This window comes from Pituophis catenifer, unplaced genomic scaffold (assembly GCF_029215685.1).
Source record: "Pituophis catenifer annectens isolate HBS135680 unplaced genomic scaffold, rPitCat1.0.hap2 SCAF_12, whole genome shotgun sequence".
Lineage (NCBI taxonomy): Eukaryota > Metazoa > Chordata > Lepidosauria > Squamata > Colubridae > Pituophis > Pituophis catenifer.
In genome coordinates, this window is record NW_027256892.1 from 9,255,697 (window position 1) to 9,264,081 (window position 8,385).

The window sequence follows — 8,385 nt, forward strand, 5'->3', positions numbered from 1 at the left end:
CCAGCAACTCTTTTCCCCAGATGGTGTAGTTGCGCTTGGAAGGATTGAGTTTCCGGGAATAGTAAGCGCAGGGAAAAAGAGTGCCGCCATCCAACAGGGCCTGTAACAGCACCGCCCCAATAGCCACATTGGACGCATCCGTCTCCACCATGAACGAACAATGTGGATTGGGGTGCCTCAGGACAGGTTCTGTGATGAAGGCTTGCTTGAGGGCCTCAAATGCTTGCTGCTGCAGGGCCCCCCACCGGAACGGGACCTTCTTCCGAAGGAGTTGGGTCAGCGGCATGGTCAGGTTGGCGAAGCCCGGGATGAAGGTCCGGTAATAGTTGGCGAACCCTAGCAGACGCTGGACGTCCTTCACCCGGCAAGGGGGTTCCCAACTACACAAAGCGTTCACCTAGCACGGGTCCTTAGCGATGTCTTCGGGAGAGATAATGTGCCCAAGGAACTCTATGGAAGTCTGGAAGAAGAGACATTTCTCCAACTTCGCATAAAGTTGGTGCTCCCGCAGGCATTGCAGAACATGGCGGATGTGCTGGAGGTGGCTTTCCCTGGACCAGAAGTAAATCAGAATGTCGTCCAGGTAGACCACCACAAACTGGTCTAACATGTCCCGGAACATGTCATTCATCAGGTGCTGGAAGACTGCAGGGATGTTGGTCAACCCGAACGGCATTACGGTGTACCCGAACTGGCCGTATCGAGTGCCAAATGCTGTCTTCCACTCACCCCCCTCTCGCATGCGCACCAGGTTGTAGGCCCCTCAGGGATCGAGCTTGGTGAAGATCGAGGCCTCCTGCAACCTCTCCATCAGCTCCGGGATGAGCGGTAGGGGGTAGCGATTCCGCACTGTGATGGCATTCAACCAGCGGTAATCACAGCACAAGCGTAAGTCCCCTGTCATCTTCTTCATGAAGAGGACCGGGGCCGAGAGAGGGGAGGACAAAGGCCGGATGAACTCTCGGGCCAGGTTCTTGTCCAAGAAGTCCCGTAGGGTGGCCAACTCGGGCTCGGACATGGAGTACAGCCGTCTCATGGGTAGCGGCGCATTGGGCAGAAGATCTACAGGACAATCATAGGATCGATGCGGGGGTAATCGGTCCGCCTCCTTTTCGCTGAACACATCGGCGAAGTTCATCAGTTCAGGAGGCAAGGAGACGGCAGGGGTGGAGACTTCCTGGCCGGCACAGGTGTGGTGGATGTCAACGCATTGCAGACTTGGGAAAGAAATGGCATTTCCCGACCATGCCATCTGAGGATTGTGGGTCCGAAGCCAGACCATACCAAGGACCAACGGAAAATGAAGGTCCGTTGTGACATAGAACTGAATCGCCTCCTCATGTGCCCCAATGACTAGACGCAAAAGCTGGGTAGTGAACTTAATGGGCCTGCAACAAGTTCTCGACCATCAATAGTCTCCACCTTTAACGGAGGGTCCACCGGAACCAAGGGGACATCAAAATGGGCCACAAAGCCCTGGTCCATGAAGTTAGTCGTGGCCCCCGAGTCCACCAGCACATGCACCTGAATCCCCTCCGACCAGTTGGCCAAGAAAACCCAGGTGTCCAAAATCAGATGCCGAGGGGGCCCAGACTCAACATCCGCTATTTCCGGTGGGTAGTTGATTCGTGCCTGACATAGGGTTTCCCCGAGGTTGGGCCTTCCCCATTTCCCGGCTGGTCACGCTGAGATTCAGGAACATGCTTGAGCGCCCCACTTCGCTTCCTGGGACATGAGGTGGCAAAATGTCCGTCCTCCCCACAATACAGGCACAGTCCCCCTTGGCGTCTCCACATTCGCTCCTGGGCCGTCAGGTGAGGTCTGGTTGCTCCCAGCTCCACTGATTCCTCAGCAGTTGCCACAAAACACAGGGTGGCCCAGGGTGCGGTCGATGCAGGACGCGGAGGTGCAGATACTGACGGTGGTTCCTGGATGGGGACGTCTTTTGCCATTGGAGACATGCGTCAATGCACAGGCATTGCGTCACCAGAGTATCGAGGGTCTGAGGCACCTCCACCCAAACCAGTTCGTCCTGCAGTTCATCTGAGAGGCCATCCTGGAATGTGTCCATCAGCGCTGCGTCATTCCAGGCAGAGTCCTGACATAAAAGCCAAAATTTGGCAAATTCGTCTCACCACTGGCATAGAGAGGAGAGAGATAAGCCCTGAACTTTTGCCTGCTAAATCCCTTTGAAGCTGGGTCGTCGTGGAAATGAAGGGTGGGGGGACATTCCTGTGAAATGACGAGACAAGAAGTCAGTGGAGTGACTTGGAAGATAGCCAATGAGAAGCAAATAAGTGGGGATCGGAAAGGGAGGGATTGGGGGGCAAAAGGTCAGTCTTGTCCGCATCGAGTCATGATCCGATTGCTGTGCTCAAATAAAGAGAAGATTTCCTTAAAGATTGGCAGTTTGGAAATTCATTTATTTTGAGAGAGCATTGAAGTCTGACAGACGGACAAGACTCACAACTTTCCAAGCCAAACTGGCAAACCTCCAGCCCTCCAGCTCCCTATCAGATGTTTGGACGGAGTGGTGGCAAGGTTCCGAAGCCATGGCAGAAAGCCAGCTCTCTACTGAAAGTCTGCTTCAAGTTGCTGTAAACCAGCCCACCCTCTCTACTCCAGCCAGCTTGGATGCGACGGGGCCATCCCCTTCCCCCGCAAAGCTGCAACTGCCCCTGCCACAGAATTACCACGGACAGATGATCGTTCTCCAGCCCAAGAGGAGAAAAAATGATGAACCTTGGTGGACTTTGCCAAAATCTGCAGAAGCTGAATTCCCCTTTCCAGACGCTAAAGGTAAGGGGAAGCCCCTGAGTGAATTGGGAAGGGTGGAATGGTTATGGGATTGGCAGAAGGCCAGACAGCAGAAAACTTCAAAGCTGCCACTTGAAAGCCCCATGGAGGAGTTAAAGCAAGATTTTGAACGTGCCATCAGCCTGGAAGAGGGTCTATCCTGCAGGCCTAAAGATAGAAGGAGGTCAGCTGATCCTGTTGAACTAAGACACCATAGACGGGGACCCAGCTCCCCCCCTCCCACACCAGAAGGAGAGAAAGTCCCAGTGTGCATCCATGGGTTCCTCCTCTGCCCAGCAAGCATACCAGCCCACGCAAGTCATCACCCCCCCGCCCCCGAATGACAGATGAGGAAGAAACCCAATGACACCCTAGACAGGCACACAGAGCCCCACTATGGGAGGAGGGGCCACTGAGGGCGGAGCCACCCCGGTTCAGAGGGAAATTCGATGGGGATCCAGACCAGGTAGTGCAGTTCCTCGATGCAGCTGAGGTCTATATCGAGCGCTATGGGCACCTTTACCCATTCCCCAGAGCCCTAGTCAATGCCATTTCAGAAGGGCTGGAGGGAGAAGCAAAGACTTGGTCATCAGCCCTCTACAAGAATAGAGCCCCCCAACTGCAAGACTCAGATGATTTCTTGCAACTACTGCGGGCGAGTTTCGAGGAAGCAGGGGAGGACCCATACGTGGAAGACGAACTCAGAAGCCTAATGCAGACAGGAAAGCCCATCAAGGAGCACATTCGTGAGTTCCGAAGAGTCGTGGGCACCTTGCCTCCCCTACCAGAGCGACTGCTAGTGTATTTCTTCAAACAAGCCTAGATAAGCGGATCGCTCAAGTGACCGCTTATCGGGACATCCCAAACTCTCTGAATTGTTCTGCGTGGCGATGCAAGTGGAAAGGGGATTGTGCGCCAACGACATGCTAAAGCAACCAGAGGCCAGGGAAAGATACCAATCGGACCTGAGGCCACATACCAGACGGGGGCCTACCCAAAAACCTTTCATTCCACGGAGCCCAATGAGGTGCTACAGATGTGGAGGAATAGGCCATCTAGCAGCAGCATGTGGAACCCCGGGCCGAGGCCAAACCCTCAGCCAAAGGCACGACGGGAATGGGACCCCAAACAAGCCACCGATGCGCCACAAAGTCTCCCCCCAGGCACAGAGGTCTTCACCCACCTGACCAAGACAAGGGGAGTCCCAGATGAAGGAGACCAATCCCCTGACTCGTATGACAGCGAGGATGAGGGTGAACACGACCCAATGGTGAGTGGACCTATCCACCCTTTCCTTTTCCCCATATGCCTAACACCCCCAAAAACAGGTACCAAGAGACTTTCCAGGCCCTGATAGATTCGGGCTGCACCAGATGCCTGATTAATCTACCCACAGTCCTAAAATTGGGGATCCGAGCTAAGAAACTCAACCACCCAATTTGATTTGAGCAAGTTGATGGGACCCTAATAGGAGGAGCCTACGCCACACACCTGACCGAGCCAGTGAAGCTAGAACTAGGGGATCACTGGGAGACGATACGGTTCATAATAGCCCCCAAGATGGCCGATCCAGTCATACTGGGACTTTCCTGGCTAGACAAGTGGAGTCCAATTATCTGGTGGCAAGAGGGGACCCGCAGATTGAGGATAGTCAAAGGATCCCAACCTCTGCCGTTCCAACCAGAACAAACACCCCCCACACTCGAGCCCCAACGTCTCCTGCCTGAACAAAAGAAGATAGCACTGATGCAAGGGCCCTTCCCGAAGGGCACCGCGAAGCAGCTGGGGCCCACATCCAACAGCGCCCATGAAGCAGAGCAGATTCCAAAAGACTACCAAGACCTAGCAGAGGTATTTAGCGAAACCGAGTGTGACGTCCTACCTCCCCACTGCGATGCCGACTGCGCCATCGAAATCATCCCTGGGGCAAAACTACCTAAACCTAAATTGTATGCCATGACGCCCCATGAAATGCAAGAAATGTGAAACTACATAGACAAAAATCTACGAAGGGGTTTCATTGAGCCAATCAAACCGTGGGTCGCGGCACCAGTCCTTTTCAAAGAGAAGAAAGACGGCTCTATGCGTCTGGTAGTTGACTTCCGGGGATCAATGCAGTCTGCGTACAAAACTTATACCCACTCCCCCTCATGAAAGACATGCTAGCCCACCTGGCCAAGGGGAAGATTTTCACCAAACTAGACCTCCATGAAGCCTACTACTGAGTACGCATTAGGGAAGGAGATGAGTGGAAGACAGCATTCAACTGTCCCCTGGGAAGTTATCAATTCAAGGTGATGCCATTTGGGCTACAGGGAGCCCCAGCCGTATTCATGCAATTGATAAACGAAGTTCTACATGGCCACCTGTACAAAGGGGTCCTCGTCTACCTAGATGACATTCTCATTTACACAGAGACCATAGACCAACCCCTCGTACACAAAGTACTGGAAAAACTGCTGAAAGCGAACCTCTATGTCAAACTGTCAAAATGAGTTCCACAGATCGCATCTAGACTATTTAGGTTACTGAGTGTCAAATGAGGGGATAGAGATGGACCCAGCTAAAGTACAATCAGTCCTAGACTGGCGACCCCCTCGCACCTCCAGGCAACTACAAAGCTTCCTGGGGTTTGCGAATTTCTACAGGCAATTCATCCCCTCCTTTGCAAGAATTGCCAAACCTCTGATGGACCTCCTAAAGACAGGGAGTCCAACAATGAAACCCCACCCAGGACAGCCTCTACAGTGGGTCCCGGCCTGCCAACACGCATTCAAGACACTAAAACAAATGTTTGCAAAAGAACCGGTCTTGAAGTATCCTGACCCTGAACAACCCTTCGTCATCCAAGCAGATGCCAGCGATGTGGCAGTAGGGGCAGTCCTACTCCAAAATAACAGCCAGGGGGACCTGTAACCTTGTGCCTACACATCCCGCAAACTCACCAACATGGAGAGATGATGGGCGGCGTGGGAAAAAGAAGCGTTCACGGTGAGATGGGCGCTGTTAACCTGGCGACACCTGCTAGAAGGAGGCCAGACACCGTTCGAGGTTTGCACTGACCACAAAAACCTGGAGGCCCTCAAAACCCCACAGAAGTTATCGCCCAGGCAAGTCCGGTGGGCCCAATATTTCAATCGTTTCAACTTCGAGCTGAAGCACATCCCAGGGGGGAAGAACTTTCTGGCCCACGCCCTCTTCCAAATGCCTCAATACAACAGTGAATGTGAGCAGATAGTGAATCCCTCCTGCCCAAGGAGTGGGCCAAGTAACCACCAGATGGCAGCATCGAGACCAGCAGGGCCAACCTGCCAGTGACCTAACGACGAGGCTCAAGGCAGAAACATTGGCGGACCCCTGGTTCCGAGACAATCAACATCTCTTGACAAAGAGAGATGGCCTAGCATGGAGAGGGACGAAACTTTATGTCCCAGAGGCCTTATGCACTTTGGTCCTCAAGAGAAGTCACGATGTCAAACCAGCGGGACATTTTGGCTTCCTAAAGACTCTGCACTTAGCACGGAGACAGTTTTGGTGGCCCCATATGAGAAAAGATGTAAACAGCTATGTAAAAAGCTGTACCATCTGTGCCACAATGAAAACCCAACCAGGAAGGCCCCCGGGGCTGCTGCAGCCAGTAGCTGAACCGTCAAGGCCATGGGAGGAGATTGCTATGGACTTCATAGTCGAACTGCCGTGGAGCAGTGGAAGCACAGTGATCTGGACTGTAATAGACTTGTTCTCCAAAAAGGCACATTTCATACCCTGCAACGGACTACCCTCAGACCGCCAGTTGGCCAAACTGTTCATAAAACACATCTACCACCTGTACGGAGTACCCAGAAGAATCATCTCCGATCGAGGTGTCCAGTTTACAGCGAAGTTCTGGAGGGAATTCCTTCGATCCATAGGATCATCCCAAGGCCTCAGCTTGGCATTTCACCCGAGCACCAATGGGGGGGCGGAGAGGTTGAATGCCATGATAGAGCAATACCTGAGGTGCTAGGTGGACTACCAACAATCGAACTGGGTGGACCTCTTATCGTTTGCGGAGGTCACATATAACAATGCTGTCCACAGTAGTACAGGACTAACCCCATTTAAGATAGTGAGCGGCATCGATTTCGTCCCCATGCCAGAATACCCAAGGGAGCCTCCTTCCTCAGTTACCTTAACCGAATGGATGGTAATGTTGAGAGAAACCTGGGAGAACGTCAAGAGGGCATTAGACAAGGCAGCACGGTCTTATAAGAAACAAGCAGATAAGCACCGAGCCCCCCAGAGGCCGTTCCAAGTAGGGGAAAAGGTCTACCTCTCCACCAAGTATTTAAGACTCAGACTCCCAACCAGAAAACTGGGGCCAAAATTCATAGGACCATTTCCAATAGTAAAAATAATCAACCCGGTCACAGTACAATTGCAGTTACCCCGGTTACTAGGGAGAATACACCCCGTTTTTCACAGTAGCCTCCTGAAGCCTGTGGTAGGGTCAACTTTAAGGCTGGTGCCACATGATCCCCCAGGGCCCTTGATTGTTGGAGGCCAGACCCACTATGAAGTACAGCGAGTTCTCGATTCGAGGTGGCACAGAGGGTGCCTCCAGTACTTAATTAAGTGGAAGGGTTACCCCTTGTCAGAAGCTTCCTGGGTGAAGAGCACAAACATCCAAGCTGACCGCCTCATAGCTAAATTCCATGCAGATCACCTGGAGAAGCCGGGAGGGGGAGGGGTACACCCTCAGATGGGGTGAGGTACTAAACTTGTTGTTTATTTCGTGCAGGCCTCACGGAGAGAGTGAAGGCAGAGGGGCCGGATGTCAGCATCTCACCGCTGGCATATAGAGGAGAGAGATAAGCCCTGAACTTTTGCCTGCTAAATCCCTTTGAAGCTGGGTCATCGTGGAAATGAAGGGAGGGGGGGACATTCCTGTGAAATGACGAGACAAGAAGTCAGTGGAGTGACTTGGAAGATAGCCAATGAGAAGCAGATAATTGGGGATTGGAAAGGGAGGGATTGGGGGGCAAAAGATCAGTCTTGTCCGCATCGAGTCATGATCCGATTGCTGTGCTCAAATAAAGAGAAGATTTCCTTAAAGATTGGCAGTTTGGAAATTCATTTATTTTGAGATAGCATCGAAGTCTGACAATAATCCTGCAGGAGGCGCTTCCCTTTATGGAGGTCCTTAATGCACCTGGCTGCCATCTGAATCCGAATGGGGTCCTTGTACATAAGTCGCAGGTGTTGCCAAACACCCTGGTAGTCTGTTAGCAATGGGCTGTTTTGGAGCAACAGGGGCATGGCCCAGCAGGCAGCAGAGCCAGAAAGGAGGCTTATCACAAACGCCAACCTAGCCCGGTCATCTGGAAAATCCTCCGGTCTCATGGTCATAAATTACTGGCACTGTCCCATGAAGGTCGGGAACATCTCAGGCTGCCCAGAAAACTTATCCGGCATGGTCACTGGGCATTTCCAATGGGGAGGGGGAGGAGAGGAGGAGCTGCAGGAGCACTCCTCAAAGCAAGTTGGGCTGTTAATTGTGCTACTTGCTGTTGCAGAAGTTGATTATCAGCTTGCAGCTGCTGTATCTGC